The sequence below is a fragment of the Callithrix jacchus genome, chromosome 19 (genome assembly GCF_049354715.1).
Source record: "Callithrix jacchus isolate 240 chromosome 19, calJac240_pri, whole genome shotgun sequence".
NCBI lineage: Eukaryota > Metazoa > Chordata > Mammalia > Primates > Cebidae > Callithrix > Callithrix jacchus.
In genome coordinates this window covers 20,133,305-20,153,022 of record NC_133520.1, presented here as the reverse complement: position 1 = coordinate 20,153,022, position 19,718 = coordinate 20,133,305, and the positions used below count along the sequence as shown (strand labels likewise).

At 43.0% G+C, this 19,718-nt stretch overlaps 1 long non-coding RNA gene across 5 annotated transcripts in view; it reads left to right on the top strand.

Annotated features, from left to right (window-relative positions):
- Nucleotides 1–18,740, top strand: part of LOC103789389 (uncharacterized) — a 43,075-nt gene extending 24,335 nt beyond the window's left edge. The window contains exons 3-9 of one of the 5 annotated variants that reach the window (XR_013529752.1): nucleotides 5,423–5,449; nucleotides 11,982–12,010; nucleotides 14,050–14,236; nucleotides 15,477–15,603; nucleotides 15,867–15,927; nucleotides 17,044–17,281; nucleotides 17,928–18,740. This is a non-coding gene — a long non-coding RNA (uncharacterized LOC103789389). Of the gene's footprint in view, nucleotides 1–2,940; nucleotides 4,552–5,422; nucleotides 5,450–11,981; nucleotides 12,011–14,049; nucleotides 14,237–15,476; nucleotides 15,652–15,866; nucleotides 15,928–17,043; nucleotides 17,282–17,927 lie in introns of those variants that run through there. The other 4 variants (XR_013529754.1, XR_013529755.1, XR_013529753.1 and 1 more) reach the window with 4 other exon arrangements.
- The last annotated feature ends 978 nt before the right edge of the window (nucleotides 18,741–19,718 follow it).

Here is a 19,718-nt window from a genome sequence, read left to right as displayed (position 1 = left end):
ACCAAAATGGATTGAGCTCATTTGAAATGCAGATGTGACTGCACTCTAATTACAATTGCCCCTGTGATTTTTGCTGTGAAGCACAAGCCATCAAACAGAGATGAGAAAAATCTGGGCACAACAGCAGGGGAATATTTTGGTCCTGGATTGAAGTAAGTTTTAAAGTACACACAAAGAAAAGGGAGAAATATCCCAGGGATGAACTTGGCCGACATCATATTTTTTTTTCTTGTTTGATAAATATCTTGCTTTGGACCCCATGAAGGTACATCCCTCACTACCCACTGAGGAAGGAGAAGGGGAAAGGTTAATTATCCCATAGATAGTCTCCCACTAAAAAAAAAGTAAAGGAAACTGGTGAATATTTCTGAAGGATTCTTAGAGACACAAGGAAGAAAGCATTCGCTTAAGTGACAAAGCCGCATCTCCTTTTTGGGAAACACGGTCTACTTAAATGAGGTGCCAAAGAGATGATGTCACACCATCTTATCCTAAATATGCCCACACACTTACCGCATCTCACCTTGCACACTCATTGGAGGTCATTTCTGAGATGCACACACATGCCCACACAATATTACTGTTAGAGATATCTTCAGGAGGCAGTTACAGCTTCACTTTTCCTGGGCCTTTTCATAGCATAGTGGAAAGACTGACTTCAAATTCTTGGGGTTGAAAATTTTGGGTTCACCTACCAGTTGTGATGTCTTGGACATGTTACTACTTAACTTTTCTCCTTGTCTGTTCACTTCTCTACATAATGGCCATAATGATACCTGTATTATGGGATGTAAGGCTGCATGCATGTAAAAATAAGACATATACCAATGTTGGTCAAGATTATCATTAGGCATAAAGCACTACCTATTGATTTATCTGTCATCTCTCATGGCTAAGTGAGTTTTAGAAATGGAATGTGGCATGTAGAATAGGAGAAATCCCATGCCTGGAATAGATAGACCCAAAATGCACTATCCTCCTCTTTACTTTTTTTTTTTTTTTTTAGAGACAGGATCTAGCTATGTTGCCCAGGCTGGAGGGCAATGGTGTGATCATGACTAATTGCAGCATGAAACTCCTGGGCTCAAGTCATCCTATTGCCTCTGCTTCCTTAGTGACTGGGACTACAGGTATATGCTACCACACCCAGCTAATTTTTAAATTTTTCTGTAGAGACTGGTTCTCACTATGTTGCCCAAGCTGATCTTGAACTCCTGACCTCAAGCCATCCTCCTGCCTTGGTCTCTCAAAGTGCTGAGATTACGAGCATAAGCCTCTGCACCTGGTCCTCTTTTAATCTTTATCCTACTGACATGTCCTGCAAGTTACAACGCCCATGCTCTGACATGACAAAAGTGAGAAGACAACAGCTTTAAGGTCTTTGCTCAGTAGGAGTAAAGAATCCTGGAAGGGACTATGCCATTTGAGGTGGAAACAGGTCCTCAAGGCAGAAACTCATTTAGATTCAATGCCCTTGTGCTTTAGGGACTCCTCTATTTAAAGCTAGAGTATTCTTGGGTGGATAGTTATTAGCAAGGATGATGTTGAGGGAGGGTCACTAATAGGAGAAACCTTATGACCAACTTTGCCCAAGAAAAGCCCGAACTAGCCTGGATAAGCGCCGTGCCCCTCTGACAGTCAGGAAGCACACCTTAAAGGCAAAGGCCCTACCCTCTGGACTCCATGCCTGACACATGCGACCCCCACCACCTGCTCACAGGGAATTGGACCATGGGTGGGTGCCTTTCCCAGAACCAGCTAATTTATAGGCTAGCTTTTCATCTATAAGGGCAGGAGAGTCAGGCAACTCAATGCCACTTGGATGATGGGCATGAAGTGAATCACTCATATCCTCTCAAGGGGTTTGAATGTGAAACAGACACAAGAAAAGTGTATTTATAGGCAGCAGCAGGAGCAATAGGACAATGAAAGAGAGGAGCTGATTCACAACATGAAGGAAACTGAGAGGAACAATGGAGGGCTGTGATGTTCCCAAGGCTGCTGGCAAGCTGTGAAAACTGCTGCTGATCCTGAAGGGTGAATCTGCCTTGAACATTTTCAATTCCTTCTATTCCCATGTTGTTTTTAGAATCGTGTTTTAAAGAAAACCGGTCCCTGATCTTGGTGCTCATTACCAGAATATGTGCTTTTGGTTGTAGCATTGGGTGGTAGCAAAACTTTTGGTTGTAGTATTCCACTTTTCCTAATAACTTAGTTCTTAATAATTTGCTGTGAGACCTTGAAAATTTGAGTATATATGATGTGCGACATCAGCATGTGAATTACGGAGACACAACGTAACAGCTTATCAACCTTTGAAGACATTGGTACTCAACATCTTTTTTGACTGTAAATTTTTTAGATTTAACTTTTCCTGGATTAATTTCTTAGAAAGTCACCAAATTGATCATTTAGAAAAGAATTAAAAACTACACGGCTTCTAAAATTTTTGGTATGTGCATTAAGAATTGTGTACTAATTGCTCATAATGTCTGCATACTGACCTTCAACATGACCGAAATCATCTGAATTATGAGAGAAAAAGATTGGGCATGGTGGTTCATAGCTATAATCCCAGCACTTTGGAAGGCTGAGGTGGGAGGATTGCCAGAGTTCGAGACCAGCCTGGGCAACATGGTGAAACCCCATCTCTACCAAAACTAGGAAAAAACAACTGGCCAAGGTGGTGTGTGCCTGTTCTCTCAGCTACTCAGGAGGCTGAGGTAGGAGGATCACTTGAGCCCAGGAAGCAGAGGTTGCAGTGAGCTGAGATTGTGCCACTGCACTCCAGTCTGAGCAACAGAGTGAGACCTGGTCTAAAAAAACAAATGCATAAATAAATAAAAATAAATAAATAAGACTTGAACAGACACTTCACTAAAGATGTATACATGACAAAAAAGCATACCAAAAGATGTTCAACATCCTATGTCATTACAGAAATGCAAGTTAAGACAACGAGATAACACCACACACCTATGTGAATGGCCTAAATCCAGAACACTGACAGCACCAAATGCTGGGAAGGATGTGGAGCAATGGCAACTCCCAGTCACTGCTAGTGGGCATGCAAACTGATATAGTCACTTTGGAAGACAGTCTGGCAGTTTCTTACAAAGCTAAGTCGTTTTACCATACAACTCAGAAATCTCACTCCTAAGTAACTGACTTGAAAACTTACATCCACACAGAAACCTGTACGTGAGTGTTTATAGCAACTTTTTTCATAATCACTAAAAACTGGAAGCAACCAAGACCAAGATATCCTTCAAAAGAGATGTACAAACCGTGGTATATCCAAACAATGGAATTAGTCAATAATAAAAAAGGAATAAATGTCAATAATATGATGACTAAAAGGAATAAATGTCAATAATATAATGACTAAATGGAAAAAGGACATTGGGGAAAAAAATAGGAAAATCTGTATATATGGACTTCAGTTAATAGCAATATATGATTGGCTCAGCAATTCTAAGAAATTTATCAAGCTAATATAAAATGTTAATAACAGGATGATGGGGCTAAGGACACATTACTGCAAAATATGGCACCTTGGCATTTGAGAAAATGGCAGGAACTGAAGGTCACACTCACCTTCCCTCCACCCTTCTCCCCGGAGCAAGTCATAAAATAGTGTCAGCAGAAAACGCTCAAAACGCTCAAATTGTTTTTTTTTTTTTTTTTCTGTTTTCACATCACAACAATTAACATAGAAGACTTTTGTGATCCCAAAATATGTATGGATTTCTCCCCACCAGCAAGCAAGTGATTGTGCAGCAGACACCAGTGGGGTGTCCTCCAATTTAGTTCCTACATTATCTACCTGGAGTTAGCAGCAGATCTAGCAGATTAGAGCTCATTCCCATGAGACTGTCCCCACTTTTGATGCCAATGGCAAGTTCAAGGTTATTTTGCTTGTGCTTCTCAACTATTGGCTGCAAATCAAGGTTCCCAAGACTCCCTCTACGAGTTTGATTAATTTGTTAGGCTTACATAACTCAGGAAACACTTATATTTAGTGGTTTATGATAAAGGGTATTACAAAGATGAAGAGATGGATAGAGTGAGGTATGGGGGAAGGGGCACAGAGTTTCCATTCCCTCCCTGAGCATGCAACCCTCCAGGAACCTCCATGTGTTCAGCTATCTGGAAGCTCTCCATACCCTGTTCCATGGGCTTTTCATGGAGTCTTCATAGGATAGGCCTTACTGAAGTATAAACACCTATGCAGAAATGTGATTGGGGCCGGGCATGGTGGCTCACACCTGTAATCCCAGCACTTTGGAAGGCCGAGGTGGCTGGATCACCTGAGGTCAGGAGTTCAAGAGCAGCCTGGCCAACATGGTGAAACCCTGTCTTTACTAAAAATACAAAAATTAGCCAGGTGTGGTGGCGAGTGCCTGTAGTCCCAGCTACTCAGGAAGCTAAGGCAGGAGAATAACTTGAACGTAGGAGGCAGAGGTTGCAGTGAGCCGAGATCGTGCCACTCTACTCTAGCCTGGGCAGCAGAGAGAGATTCCCTCTCAAAAATAAAAATAAAAAAAGAAATGTGACTGGTCCAAAAGGGCATGATCGAATACAAATAGATGGAGTGGCTAAACCCAACAAGGCCTGTCTGTTCTGACTCCACTTGGCTTCCCTGTGCAGCATTCCTTCCTCCAGATCATGGGGCAAGGTCCCTTTTAAAACCTGGGTCTTATGGCCTGCAGTCAGACAAGGTAGGTCTGAGAATTTCTATATGGCCAACTCCAAGACAGAGGGGTGGGGGAAGATTAGAGTATATTTTAGTTTCTATGACCTGCCTTGGGGAGAAATAGCAAGAGATATGGGAGTTCTGAGTCAGGAATCATGGATGAAAACCAAAATAAATATGTGTTTAAAACAATATTGGGCCAGGCGCGGTGGCTCACGCCTGTAATCCCAGCACTTTGGGAGGCCAAGGTGGGTGGATCACAAGGTCAAGAGATCGAGACCATCCTGGTCAACATGGTGAAACCCCGTCTCTACTAAAAATACAAAAAATTAGCTGGGCATGGTGGCGCATGCCTGTAGTCCCAGCTACTCAGGAGGCTGAGACAGGAGAATTGTCTGAACCCAGGAGGCGGAGGTTGTGGTGAGCCGAGATCGCGCCATTGCACTCCAGCCTGGGTAACAAGAGCGAAACTCCGCCTCAAAAAACAAACAAACAAACAATATCACACCTAAGAAGGATTTTTTGACCTTCCCGAAGTGGATCATTAAATAGGCACCCATACTGTACTGGCGAAAAAGGATATTATCCTTATCTCTCAAGATACAGGAACATGGAGAGAAATCTGAACAAACAGGCCTTGCTGAGTTCCCCCGGTTTATTACCATTAGATCATAGCTTTTCATCCAGTCATACTTACAGTAATTATCTGTCTATCTTTTGTTATAGGGGCCTCAACCATGAACCTAGCAATAGGTAAGGAAAACATATTTTCCTTCCCTTACAAGGAGAGGCTGTGGAAGGGAAGAGGGGGTGGTACATGGATACTCTGTACTGTCTGCTCAGTTTCTTTGTAAATTTAAAAGTGTTTTAATAAATAAAATCTATTCATTAAAAAAAAAACAAAGAATAAAGTTCTTTTGGTGAGTTTAAGAATGAGAAACATTTTAACTCAATTTTTAAAACTCACTGCTTTCTAATTCACTATTTATTAATTTATAAAATTATGTTATATAATTGATTACTTTATTTTATTCATAAAGTTAACTTACTTCATTGATACCTGATTATTCTCATACCTTTGCCCTAGAGATCAGAAACTTTTATTGAGTCTCCTTACTCCCCACATTATAGGTTCAATTGTTTCCTCTATTTCCTTCTCTTTTCTCATTTTCTCAAACAAGATATAGTTGGGAAAATTGATTGTACGATTAGGGTCTCATCTGGAGTTGTCGTGTTAGAGAAGGATTCTTACTGAATTCAGCGTGACAAGTCACTTTAGGTAACACAAGTTAACTTTGTTTAGGGTGCCACTCAATACCTAGAAATCTCTCCCAGGAAAACTGGCTGGTATCTGGTTTACAGATGTGAAATGGACCAGTGCCCTCACAAACTTGCATTACTGCAGAGGAAACCTGAGGAAAAGAGGTTCCAAGACTTAGTTTCCTAGCCTCAGGATGGCAAGTAACAGGAGATTTGTAAAAGTCTGAGATCACTTAAGAAAACTTTAAGGCAGACATTAATTTGTGCACTCAGTAGTTATTCAGTAATATAAAGTTCTAAATATGCAAAAGCAAACTCAAGAAAGCATCTATGGTTTAGTAACAATTTTGCTGCCCTGTGGTAATAATTAGGCCAAATCTAAGGAGACCAGCCTTTTTTTGTGATCAAAAATACACTTTTTTGAGATTACTATGATTACAGGTTGAGGAGAGGAGGGAAATAGACAACCAGGAAAAATTGTGAATTACTTTGAAATGTGGGAAAAATTAGTGCCCTATCTAGTATACCCTTCTCTAACTTTCATCTTGAGCTAGTTCACACTAGGTAGTTAACTGGATTTCTTTTTTCTGTGATGGGATCTTGCTATGTTGCCCAGTCTGGACTTGCACTCCTGGGCTCAAGCAGTCTTTCCTTCTTAGCCTCATGAATAGCTGGGACTACAGGCATACACCAGCTGGCCTAGTTATCAATACAAATGACTCTTGACCACAGACGTGAAAATTAATTTTGTCCAATGGAAGTACAATTAAAATTTCTTTCCCTCACCACAAAAGAAGCCAAGTTTGCATCTATTGAACAAATTTATATTAACATTGCTGATTGCCTCTGCATGTGTCTGCTCTTGAGGTTTCTCTTTAATTGGTTGTAACGTGTTACTGTTTCTCAGATTAAATAGTGAGCAGAATAAACTCTGATATGTGTTCATTTTATATTGGTAAGAGAGTCATGATTTTACTCTTTAAAACAAATAGTATACTAAACAATTGATTTAATAAAACCAAAATCGAAGGTTTATCAAACACTTTATATGCTTAATGACAGAGTTTGGATTGTATATGTAGAGGTCAGAGGCTTGATTCCAATGTAGGAGATGAGGGCTGGAGATGAAAAGGGTGGGTGCAATTGCTCAGGGCAAAGGAAAGCAGTGAGCCAAGCCATTTCTCTCTACAGACCAATGTTTGAGAGGCAGGTGGAGGAAGAGAGAAACCAAGAAGGGGCCGGGCGCGGTGGCTCACGCCTATAATCGCAGCACTTTGGGAGGCCATGGCGGGTGGATCACAAGGTCAAGAGATCAAGACCATCCTGGTCAACATGGTGAAACCCCGTCTCTACTAAAAATACAAAAATTAGCTGGGCATGGTGGTACGCCCCTGTAGTCCCAGCTACTCGGGAGGCTGAGGCTGGAGAATTGCTTGAACCCAGAAGGCGGAGGTTGCGGTGAGCCGAGATCGCGCCATTGCACTCCAGTCTGGGTAACAACAGCGAAACTCTGCCTCAAAAAAAAAAAAAAAAAGAAAGAAAGAAAAAAAGAAAAAGAAACCAAGAAGGAATAGTTGGAGAAGCAGAGGATTTCCATAAGACGCCAGCAGTCAGCAGAGTCAAATGCTGCAGAGACAAGGCAGTGCAAAGACTAAACACATCTAAGCACACCCACTGGATTGGACCATGTGTGGTTCTGGCCAGTGCAGTTCTTGTCAAGTGATGGAGGCAGCCAAGGAATCAGTGATGAGACTGGGAGGTGAGAATTTGAAGGATCAAGTGGGTACATCTTTGAAGAAGGCTTTAATTTGAGAGGAAGGACTTAGTTAAGAGGTGGCTGAAGGTGGAGAGAGGGGATTATTTATGGGTGGAGAACCCAGTGGTGGTTGGAAAAAAGGATCTGGAACTCAGGAGCAGCCCACTGGTCTGGGGCAGGAGGAAGGACCCTAGTGATCTGACCTGGCGGGGAGGAGAGAGGGTGGACAGGGGTGGACATAAGCTTGTCAGTCAGGATATGGGCAGCATAGAGGAAATTTAGAATCACTGGCCTCAACTTTCTGGATGAAGTCAAATAGGTGAGAACTCACCAGGGAGCTTAAGGTGAGGGGGACATTCAGAGCTGTTACTGAGAGGGAACTGAGAAAGAATGGCTGAGAACAAATAGAGAGAGCACGAAGCAGCCCTGCGGGCCTCCCTGAGGATGCACTTTGCAATGGATCTGGTACTCATGGTCCTGAGATATTTTCCAGTAGAGATCAACCACTCAGGAGAGGGCCACAGATGACACACAATGGAATTGATTTTCCAGGGCTGAGGTTTACTCAGGCAAGGGCAGAAAAAAACTTGCATGGCCAGAACAAACCAGAACTTTGAAAGATGCTGGAAGAGAAAGGTAAACTGTGGCAACTGCAGGTGTTCTGGAATGATTTGTGGCATCTGTCCTCTATGACAAAGATTTCAGGGTGGACGAGTCCCCCTCAGAATGTGGGTTAGTATGCTGAAGAGTAGAAAGGAGGTCATGGGTCATATGATCTGTGTAGCCTTAGGAAAATCACTTAACCTCCCCGATCGCAGTTGCCTCATCATCTGTCTAATGAGAACACTGAGTCAGATCATTCCCTGAGTTTCCTCTAGCAAGTACCACAATATTTGTGGCCAGTGGACTATTTAGGGATGAGCTGTCAATATCTGAGGTCCTCTCTACCATCTTTCTTATTGGAAAACTACCATGCTTCCTCAATAATCCTTGGTCTTTCCAGAAAGTTCTATCATCCATCCACCCATCCAGTTTTATATGAATTTGATAAACAAGTTGTGAATTCTCTAAGCTCCATCTACACTTCCAAGACCAGATTGTCCTGGTGGGTGGCAGTGGGGCCAATGGTCAGAGCAGAGGTTCCCTCCACATTGTCTACCTGGCTAATCATTTCACATCCTTGCAGAGGCTGGTGTGGATCAGCCAATTAGATGACCTCCTGCAGTGCAATCAGCTTTGTTTTCAAAAAGCAAACATATTAATGACTATTGGTCTCATCTGCTATGTCTTTCCTTTGTAATATTTTAACTTAAAAATTATGGTAAAATATACATAACATAAAAGTGACCATACTGAATATTTTAATTGTACAGTTAGGTGGCATTAAGTACATTCACATTGTGGTGCAATCATCACCATCATCTATCTTCAGACCTTTTTAATTATCCTGAAATGAAACTCTACTAATGAAACAATAACTCCCAATGCCCTCTTCCCATAGCCCCTGGCAACCACTATTTTACTTTCCACTTCTATGAATTTGAGGCTACTTGTCTACTCTCCACTTCTATGAATGTGAATTCCACTTGTCTCAGATATTTTTATTTTACTTTCCAGTTCTATGAATTTGAATTCCACTTGTCTCAAATAACTAGAACCATATTTGTCCCTTGGTGTCTGGCTTATTTTGTTTAGCATAGTATCCTCAATAAATCCATATTATAACATGCCAAAATTTCCTTTCTTTTTAAAGTGAATAATATTTTATAATTTGGAAAAAGCACAGTTCATTCATTCTTCTGTAGATAGACATCCGGGTTGGTTTTAGCTTTCAGGTATTGTGAGTAATGCTGCTGATACAGTTTGGCTTTGTGTCCCTACCCAAATCTCATGTCAAATTGTAATCCCCATGTGTTGGAGGTGGGGCCTGGCAGGAGGCTATTGGAGCATGGGGGTGGTTTCTAATGGTTTAGCACCATTCCCTAGTACTGTCTCATGATAGAGTTCTCATGAGATCTGGTTGTTTAAACGGTGTGGCACTTCCCTCCTCTCCTCTCTCTCTCTCCTGCTCCTCCACCGTGAGATGTGCTTATTTCCCCTTCACCTTCCGTTATGATTGTAAGTTTCCTGAGGCCTCCCAGTTATGCTTCTTGTTAAGCCTGTGGAACTGTGAGCCAATTAAACCTTTCCTCATAAATTACCCAGTCTCGGGTAGATCTTTACAGTAGTGTGAAAAGGGACTAATATATCTGCTGTGACCACTAAACATTTTTAAATGGATACACATGAACTAAAAAGGAGAGAAATGTAGAATCATGAGATTGAATATCAGAGAGACAAGAACTGCTTGCATCTATGAATCAGTAGAAAGAGGGTGCCCAGGTCAGACTACATCGATGATTTGGCCAGAAAAGAGCTTGCTCCCTGGCTGCTTGGCTTAGGGAGAGTTTGTTTCCTCACCTTGGTCTTTCAGGGCTGTGGGAGAGTGAGCTGCAAGACTGCCCAGCTGGCACTCTTCCTGAATGTGCAAGAATGGATTTCTCTCTGCATTCAAGGAGGCCATGCAGAAATAGGGACCTCTTAATCTTTGTGCTTTGAGGGACCATATCTTCTTCCCTCCTCTAGAAACTCTGTGTCCACATAGGCAGCATTGTGTGCTGTGGGGGGTTGGGGGTTAGAAAGTCTGTCAACTGATTGACTGGATGACTGATGTGTTCACTCATTGACTAGAACTAATGCCCTTGGGGTTCTAAGGCACAGAGGTGCAAGGCAAGGTTCATACTGGAGGAGCCCTCAGTTGACAGCCAGGAGAAAAAGGAGGATCTGAGAGACAATTAAGCACTCAGGTGATGCCGCCTCTGTTATTGATATTTTCTATTTGCTACCTACATTCATTGCAATTGACTTTTGAGAAGGAGACGCCATTGTATTTGGGTTCTTAGTGTCTAAAGATGATCATAAAATGCCTTCCATGAAATCTTTCCATGAAAGATTCTTTGCAAATTTGAGTTAATCATAGATGCTTGAGACAAGATACAGAAAGGACTAATCATAAAAGAAAAATAACTGGTAAATTGGACTTCACTACAATTAAAACTTTCTGCCTATTCAAATATGCCATTAAGAAAATGAATATAGAAACCACAAATAGGGAAAACTATTTGTAGAGCCCATATCTGAAAAAAAGTTTATATTTGGAATATGTTATTAATAAAATAATAAAAAGATAATTCAATTTTTAAATGAACAAAAGACTTGAGCAGGTACTTCACAAAAGAATATGTGTAAATGGACAACAAAAGAAAATATGCTCACATTATTAGTCATCAAGAAAATGCAAATTAAAGCCACCATGAGATTCTACTTATTCGCACACTAGAGGCTAAAATTTTTTTTTTAAAAAAAGGACAATACTAAATTTTAGTGAGGATGTGGAACAATGGGAATTGTCACAGATGACGATGAGAAAGTCAAAAGGCATAACCGCTTTGGAGAACTGTGTGATGGTTTCTAGTAAATTTAACCAGAAAACTACCTTGTGCCCTAGCAATTCCACTCCTAGGTATTTGCCCAAGAGATAAAGAAACAAAAAAGACTAGCACAAAAATATTCATAAGAGCCTTATTGATAACTCAAACTGGAAACAGACCAAATGTTCATCAACAGAAGAATAGATTTTTAAATTGTGGCATAGTCGCACTCTAGAATAAACAAATGAATACATTCTGTTTGATTCCATTTATGAAGTTCAAAAACAGACAAAACTAAACTATGGCAACTGATGTCAGAAAATGGTTGCCTTTGGGTCAAAGGGTGGTAAACGAACTGAAAAGGAGAATGAGAGAACTTTCTAGAGTGGTGGAAATGTTCTGTGTTTTTGCCTTGCATACACAATTGTCAGAACTCATTGAACTGATCCCTTAAGATCTTTTTATGTTTTTGTATGCTAATCATGTTGAAAGGAAGAAAGGGAGGAAGGAAAGAAAGGAAGGAAAAAGGGAGAGAGGGAGGGAGGAAAGGAAAGAAGGGAAAAAAGGAGAGAGGGAAGGAGGAAGAAAGGAAAGAATAAGGAAGGAAAGAAGGAAAAAGAAAAGGAACGAAAAGCAAGAATGAAAGAAGGAAGGCAGGCCTATAGTCTGGTTAAAGAGTTTTGAGGAAATGCTTACGCCTAGAACATGGGTGCTGTGTGGGAAAAGGGTAGGAAAGGAGGCCAGCCCTTGCTTATACAGACCAAGCTGACTATGACTTTTTATTTTTTTTTTTCTGCAGGCAGAGGAGACCTGAGTAATTCTATGAAGGTGAATTACATTCGTGCCTTGGAAAGGCTACCTTGATGATAGATGAGATATGGGGAGTTGGACATCTGCTGTGACCAGAGGGCTGTTACAGAAGGGAATTTGGAGATTCCAGTTGGTTACAGGGGCACATGCAATGTTATTTTTAACCTCCCTTACAGGAGGGACTGGCATTTCTTTGGTTGCTAGGGAAATTGTGTTCTGAACAGTTACACATTGGTTCCTAATTTTAAAAGTCTTAGGGAAAACTAGAACATTTTATGAGCCAGTACCAGTGTGCTGTGCTAGGACTGTGCACCTGCTAAAACGTGGCTATTGTTCTCTTAATGTACTCGTGGGTAACTGTCACCATAGCAACAACAACGCGGGACCTTGCTGGTTCATAGCGGAGGATTCCTGTTGGTTTAGTGATGGAGGCCAGTCCAGAAGCCCATTCAGGATTGCAGGAAGGTGTTGAATTAGGTGGGATACACTGGCAGCCACTGGATGTGCAAGGCACAGGGTGGGAAGGTGTGCGCAGAGGGTCATCCGGCAGGAGGAACACAGGATTTCTCACAGCCCACTGGGCTCATCATTACTATTGGGCAAATTCCCACATTCCCTCAGTATTAGGCTAAAGTTTAATGTGACATCCTACGGGTGGCACTAAGAGAAGAATCCCGAATTTCCCGCTGACTTTGGAGTCAGACCTTGGTCAAGTTAGCAGAGCACCAAGGTATAGCTGGGGGGGGGTCTGGCTTCCCCATCATCCATCAGCACTGTTATCCAGCAAAAGAGACTCGCTGCCCAATGTGCTGGAAGCCAGTACTGTGACACCAGGGTTTTAAGAAAAGAAAAGCTTTATGTCAAAAGTCCACTCACGAGGCAAGAGTCAAGCTCAAATCCCTTTCCCCAGGCTGACTTCAAGGCAGTATTTTATTAGAAAAGGTTCAGGGGCCGGACTCTGGGATTAGATGGGGCTTGGTGGAAGGAAAGGGGAGGGCTGAAAAGTCTTGGGCATGCGCAGTAACGTCTCCATGTTACCTCATGGGTCCCATGTGCAAATTCAGAGGGAATTAGAATGGAACATGCGGTGGAAATTCAGGCTCTGACGTCAGCAACCTCGTTTTGCAAAAGCTCCAGTTGGCCACCTTGGTTCCAACTGAGTTCAGCTGGCTTTTCTTGATCTCATAAGCAGAGGGAGTTTCAGTAGTTCAGCAAGTTGGTTTTTTTCTTGTCTACTCTCCTGCAAACACGAGAATTTGTGTAAGCTCCTGGTTTCTTACTCTTTGGGGCACAGTTTCCGTTTCAGCTTTTCAGCAAGTTGTTTCCTATCTGTCGCCCTGTAAGCCCAAGAATTTAGTCATTTGTTTCTCCAACGGTTGGAGGCAGGGTGTCAGCACCCACTAGTAGTATGGACAACTGACATTAATCTTACGTGAAGTGCAAATAAGACGCAGCTTAACCCACTCGCTCCATAGACAATGGACTGCACTGTCTCTGGTACAGCCCAGGCCTGCGTCTTGGTATCCCTGACCATTTCAACCCCCATTTTAGTGTTCTTTCCTCCTCACTGCCAAAAAGCCATTTTAGGCAGCTTGTGGGTGCTTTTCAGAAGCGATGTGTGTGTGAGAGAGGAAGGAGCCAAAACCCTTTGTTTTGGCTTTAAACCCGTCTGTGTAAGTGAGACTGAGTGGAAAGCCCCTGCTCCTCTCTCCAGCACTCCCTAAGGCAGGCAGCCACAACCTCCTCAATTGCAGATCAGAAGGGGGCCTTTGGAAATTATCCAGCCAGTGAATCTCTTCATTTTTCTCCCCTGCCACATCACACATGATGGATGAAGTCCACATGCTTGACAGGATTCCATGTATGCACGTCCTTTAATGGAACAGCCAAAAACATTGTGTGAGGAAATAATTGCCCTCAGAAAAGGAAATTTTCTTTTCCTGAGTGTACTCTGCCATCATAACCCTTCCTTCCCACTCAGGATGTATTTTGAATGCAGGTAGGTTAGCATGAATTTATCTTGTACTAATCTCCAATCAACTCAAGTTGTTTTGCAGCATGAACTCATCCACACATCTTCCCGAAGACGGATAAATCACGGCGCCCCAGCAGCTCCTCTTCACCTCCCAGATAACACCTGCTGCCAGCCCTGCAATTCTTTGGAGCCCCCTGAGTTGACTGTTATGTCCTCAGCTTCCATACCACAACTTAACACTATTGAAAGAGATGGATAAGGGGCTCCTGGTAATCTCTAGATGTGTGCAGCATTGATTGATAGGAATAAGAGGTTTCTGTTTTTGTGCTACACCCCTTCCTTTAGAATGTTGACTTTTTGCACCTGCCTCAATATTTGTATCAGAAGAATCAAGGTGTGGACATGAGCTTCCTACACATTTCCCCCAGCATCTAGAGAGCATAAGTGAGAAGGACGGAGACACACCCGTCGGCACAGGCATTCACATCCCCTTCAAAGCCCTCCATGGGCTCTCAACACACCCAGAGACAGGAGCTCTCCCTGGAACTACCCCCACATGGTTATTCTCTCAGGAGGTGGGAGGGGAGGGAGCTCTCCCTGGGGAAGGAGGATCAGAATCTTCTTCAAGCAAGAAGGTGGGGGAAGAGCGTTATGTGTAATAGAGACCGCACAGTCCACTCCCTCCTGCCCCATAATTATCAGAGTCCTGCTCTAGGGACCAGCAGGGGTCAGCTCCAGAGTGACATTTTCTTTTCTACCTGTGCTACTGTCTGGAAAACCATGAAGTCCAGGACTATGAGGAGAATGTCAGCCAGGATAGTGCCCAGTGTAGTGTTTCTTTACAGAAGTTCAAGACTGCTAGGCTGGGTGCAGGGGCTCATGGCTGTAATCCCAGTACTTTGAGAGGCAGGCAGATCACAGAAGGCCAGGAGTTTGAGACCAGCCTGGCCAACATGGTGAAACCCCTTCTCTACTGAAAATACAAAAAAAAAAAATTATCTGTGGGTGATGGTGGCACCAGTAGTCCCAGCTACTGGGGAGGCTGAGGCAGGAGTATTACTTGAACCCTGGAGGTGGAGGTTGCAGTGAGCCAAAATCACGCCACTGTACTTAATCCTGGGCACCAGAGCAAGACTCTGTCTCACATTACAAAAAAAAAAAAAAAAGACTGTTAGCCATCTAGGAGGAGGTGGAAGGGAACACTGCAATCTGCCCAAGGTGACCATGTATTAGTTGTGACCCCGGAGGGATAATTCCATCAATTTGAATAGGACTAGTATATGCCCATCATCAGTACCACCACCATCATCATCTTCCCAATTCTTCCTGGGAAGATCATCCCTGTGATCCCACAAGCCTGTCAGTGAAGGTTCCCGGCAGTGGGGTTGGTCCAGAACAGAATTAACTTGAATTTGATGGATTTAAGGCAATTTCTCTCAAGTCTCATGCAGAAAACAAGCCCTCATGTATTGTTTTGTGTTTTGCTTGTTGTTGTCCTCATCTTCCCAGAGTTGAAATATCATGGAGACCCTCTTCCCAGGGAAAGAAAGGAGGAAATTTGACCACTGGAAAGAGTGAGAGTGAGATCTTCTCCTGACTTTGCATTCTTGAAGACTGCATGGTCCTGGCGAGACAGGCATGTTTTGTTTGGATGCTAAATTAAGTGGAGAGGAGACTTTATGATGTGAGTTTGGCAGATGAATAAATCAAATGAAACAATAAGGCAAGCAGTTATCCAAACAAAGTGGGCTTACAACCCTGGATATTAATGAGGCTTTTACTTTAAACGGATATGTTTAACCAAGCAACATGAATCCATATTGGGAGCTAGAGGAATTATGGAGATTGTGTTGGAATCCTGCCCAAAAGAGGTTTGACTATGTTATCTTGTGCTAACAGGAGCGCCCAGGGAGCAAGAGAAGCCCTGAGACAGTGGCAAGGGACACTGTGGGGCCGCAGAGTAAGTAACCCGTGTCCTCCCTCCCTCTTCAAATGAGAGCTGGGGTCCTGGAATTGGATCCCAGACATCAGCACCCTAAGATCCATGAGATAAGGTGAGGTGGGGCTGGAAAGGCCTCAAGGGAGGAGAGGAGGCAGGACAGGAGGGATAGGGATGCAGGCTCTAGGAGGAGGGAGATGCTTCAGCATCATCCAACACATAGCCGTCTATCTCCTTCTCGAAATGGGATGCTAATGACAGGGTGAGAGGATCGCTGAGAGAGAGGAAAAAGAGTACAAAGCTGTATAAGCCATAATGCCTGGCCCTCCCCAGACCTATTCTCAGAGGACCACACTTGGCATTCTCAGTGACAACACTTAGGATGCAGGGAGGGTCTTTGTGCTTGTCATAAAGTGCTTACAGGCAGCGCTGTTTCAGGGGGAAAACATGCCTGAACAACTTCCTGGAACTTCCTTCTCAGAATAAGTATGCCAGATTGGCATTTTTGAATCTTGTTTTTGACAGTATGACACAAACATATAAAACAGAATGATGAAATCAAATAATAAAATATGCTATGAATATGCATTTTCCCTCACCTAAGTAGTAATAGAAACTATATTATCTCAGGTGCTTTTTAAGCACATTGCTAAATTGCCTTCCATTTTTCCTGGGGTGGCACTTGGTGGTTAGCACTGGGAGGAGCATGGGGAGAGTGGGCAGAGGTGGGAGCAGAGTCTAGCACTTATATTTCTGACACCTGTCACTCACTTGCTATGGGGGTGAGGAGGTTGGGAGAGTGGGTTTTACCACCAAAAAAGCTTTTTTAAAAAGTGTATAATCCATTGACTTTTAATATAGTCAGAGTTGTACAATTATCACCAAAACCAATTTTAGAACATTTTCACAATCTTCCAGAGAAATCCAATATTCTAGAGCAAGAACTTCCCATTTTCCCTGAACACTACAGTCTCTACCCCAGCCTAACCCTAGACAACCACTAATTGACTTTTTTGTCTCTATAGATTTCTGGACATTTTGTTTAAATGGCATCATACAATAAGTGCCCTTTTGTGTGACTAGCTTCTTTTACTAAGCATAATGTTTCCAAGCTTCCTATAATATCTTTTTGTTTAGATGCATCCAGGAGGGATGGTTATGGTGGACCTGAAACACCTCAACAGAGTGTTTGTGAGGACAGCCTTTGTGAGGAGCTGAGCTGAGCTGAGCTGAGCTGGCATTTGGAAGCAGAACCTCAGAGAGACCCAGTTCTGATGGAATTGAGAGAGGATGACGTGGGAGTCAGTATAAGGAAAGTCTTGTAACAGAGGGCACTGCAACAGGTGCTCTCAAAAGGACCTTCAGCCTGAGAAGTGTAAGAGTTAAAGAAAGAGGAAAGAAACATGAAATGTGGCTTGACAGTTAAAGACAGATTTATTTCAGAGAAAATAAACATGAGAGGGGCTTCTGGCCAATTTCAGTCAGGAGTGCTTGCTGTTACAGACTAAGAGTACATGTTAGTTTTAGGGTGAGGGGGCTTATTGCAAGCTTGGAATATTTCTGTGTAAGGGAGAAGTTTTATGGTGAGGTTGGAATGTCTCCAGAAGGAGGGGAGGTTATCTTGGGGATGACGTCTTTCCAGCTGGAGGGGTGGTGTCTTCCCAGCTGGAGTGGGGTTATCTCAGGGCTAGCATGTCTCTGGTTGGGGAGGAGTTTGAAATGTTTCTGGTTGAAGATGTTATTTGTGGTTTAAGGTCATGCTGACCTTAGCCATTAGGCTGATGCCCTTTGGATTTAGGCGGTTTTTTATTAAGGTAAACCTTAGAATGAGGAGCTTGTCTAAGATGGTGATGCTCCTGCTCTGCTGAGAAGCAGCCTGGGAGGCAGGTGGGAGCACTGTGGGTCCAGCTCTGGTGGTCTTTAAGAACAAATTGTAGGGATGTGGGCTTGGTGGAAACTTAGATTTAAAAAGTCTAAACAGACTTTAAAAGATCATCCATTTCAACTCCTTCATTTTACAGATGGGGAAACTGAGGCCCAGAATGATGAAGATTCCTGCCTATGTTTAGAAGGAATAAAATATATATTTAGTTCCCAATCGAACGGGGCAAAATTGTTAACATCCATGTGTTCTCCTTTCCCCATCCCTGAGACAGAGAAGGTGGCAGCTCAGCCCTCCCTGTTTCCTGGCCCATGACCGCTTCGTCCACCAAAGGGGCTTGCGGTGGTTTATTAAAATGGCTGCAAGTCCTCTGGCACTCCTTCATGGAGAAGTGGAGTCTATTTGCCTTCTCTAGGAGTTGGATGGGCTTGTGCTGGTTTTCACCTGTGATCAGAGCATGCCTTGGAAGCCCAGGCCCCCCAGGAAGTCCCTGTCTACGTGCCCCTGTCAACAGCCCTCACTGAGCTGGGCTTTTCAGTCTACCCAGCCTGGGTACCAGATGTGGGGAAGTTTCCAGCAGGGAAGACTTCAGCCCGTGCCAATGAATTCTTCCCAGCTGAGGCCCAGACTTCGGGAGCAGAGACAAGCCATCCTCATGCCCTGTGTCAACCTGAAATAAGTGAAAGGATTGGAATCCACTTTAAAGAGTTTATTCAAGCAAAAAGCTAGGAATGACCATTCGGAAAACAAGGGTTCCACAGAAATGGAGTTAGTGCTCTGAAGTCAAAAGTTAAGATCCTGCTTATGTAGGAGGAAAACAAAGAAATTGAACACGATTACGACATTTTCTATACAAGCCTGTTTTATGAGTTCTAATAATTTATAGTTTGTTTTCTTTTCTGTATGGCTTGCTTTCATTTATTTTCTATCTTAAAGGAATATATTTAACATAGTCACAAAGTCTGAATTATTTATTTTCACACCTGTTTACATTCCAAACTCACAGCATCAGTGAGCGTTAGGAACTGGTGTTTGGCAACACTGTATTTTGGGATGACCTGCTACATAGCAATAATAACTGGGATAGGCCTCAAGGTGCAGCTGCTTGGGCAATAATAGTGTAAATTGATTCAGTGTTTTGGAGGTAGAGGGAATTCTGGTGGTACTCTGAAGAATCATAGATAAATTCTACGCACAAAGGTGTTAATGAACAAGAACACGGGAATATTGCATGATGCTGAGGTTTGGAGTATAGATCCCGTCACTCTGGTAGTAAGTATAGTACCCGATGGGCAGTTTCATCAGCCCATCCCCGCTCCCTCCACTCTCTGGTAGTCCACAGTGTCTATTTTTCCCGTATTGTCCATGATATACCACTTGTATGATACAAGGCAGCTGTGCTGTGAAAGATAAATATGAAGCCCTTGATGCAAAAAACAAAAACAAAAAAACGGAATACAGAAGAGTGTTGATGAAAAAACCAGAACACAGAATCCTTCATAGGCCTATGTCTACACAGAAAGAGAAACACATGAATCATTGCTTTTGTGTGAAGAGTAGCTTTTGGTTGGTGTTTTGGGCTCAACCGCGTTCCTCAAAAATACATATGCTGAGGCACTGACCTCCAGCTCCTCAGAGTATCTGGAGATAGGGTATTTAAAGAGAAAATTAAGTTAAAAATGAGGTCAGTAGGGTGGGCCCTAATCCAATATGACTGGCATCCTTACAAGAAGAAGAGATCGAGACACAGACACAGACAGAAGGAGGCCCATGTGAAGACATAGGGAGAAGATGGCCACCTGCAAGCCCAGGAGAAAGACCCTGGAGGAAGCGAACCCTGCCAGCACCTTGACCATGGACCTCCGACCTCCAAGACTGAGAAAAAAGTCTGTTGTTTAAGCCACAGTCCGTGATACTTGGTTATAGCAGC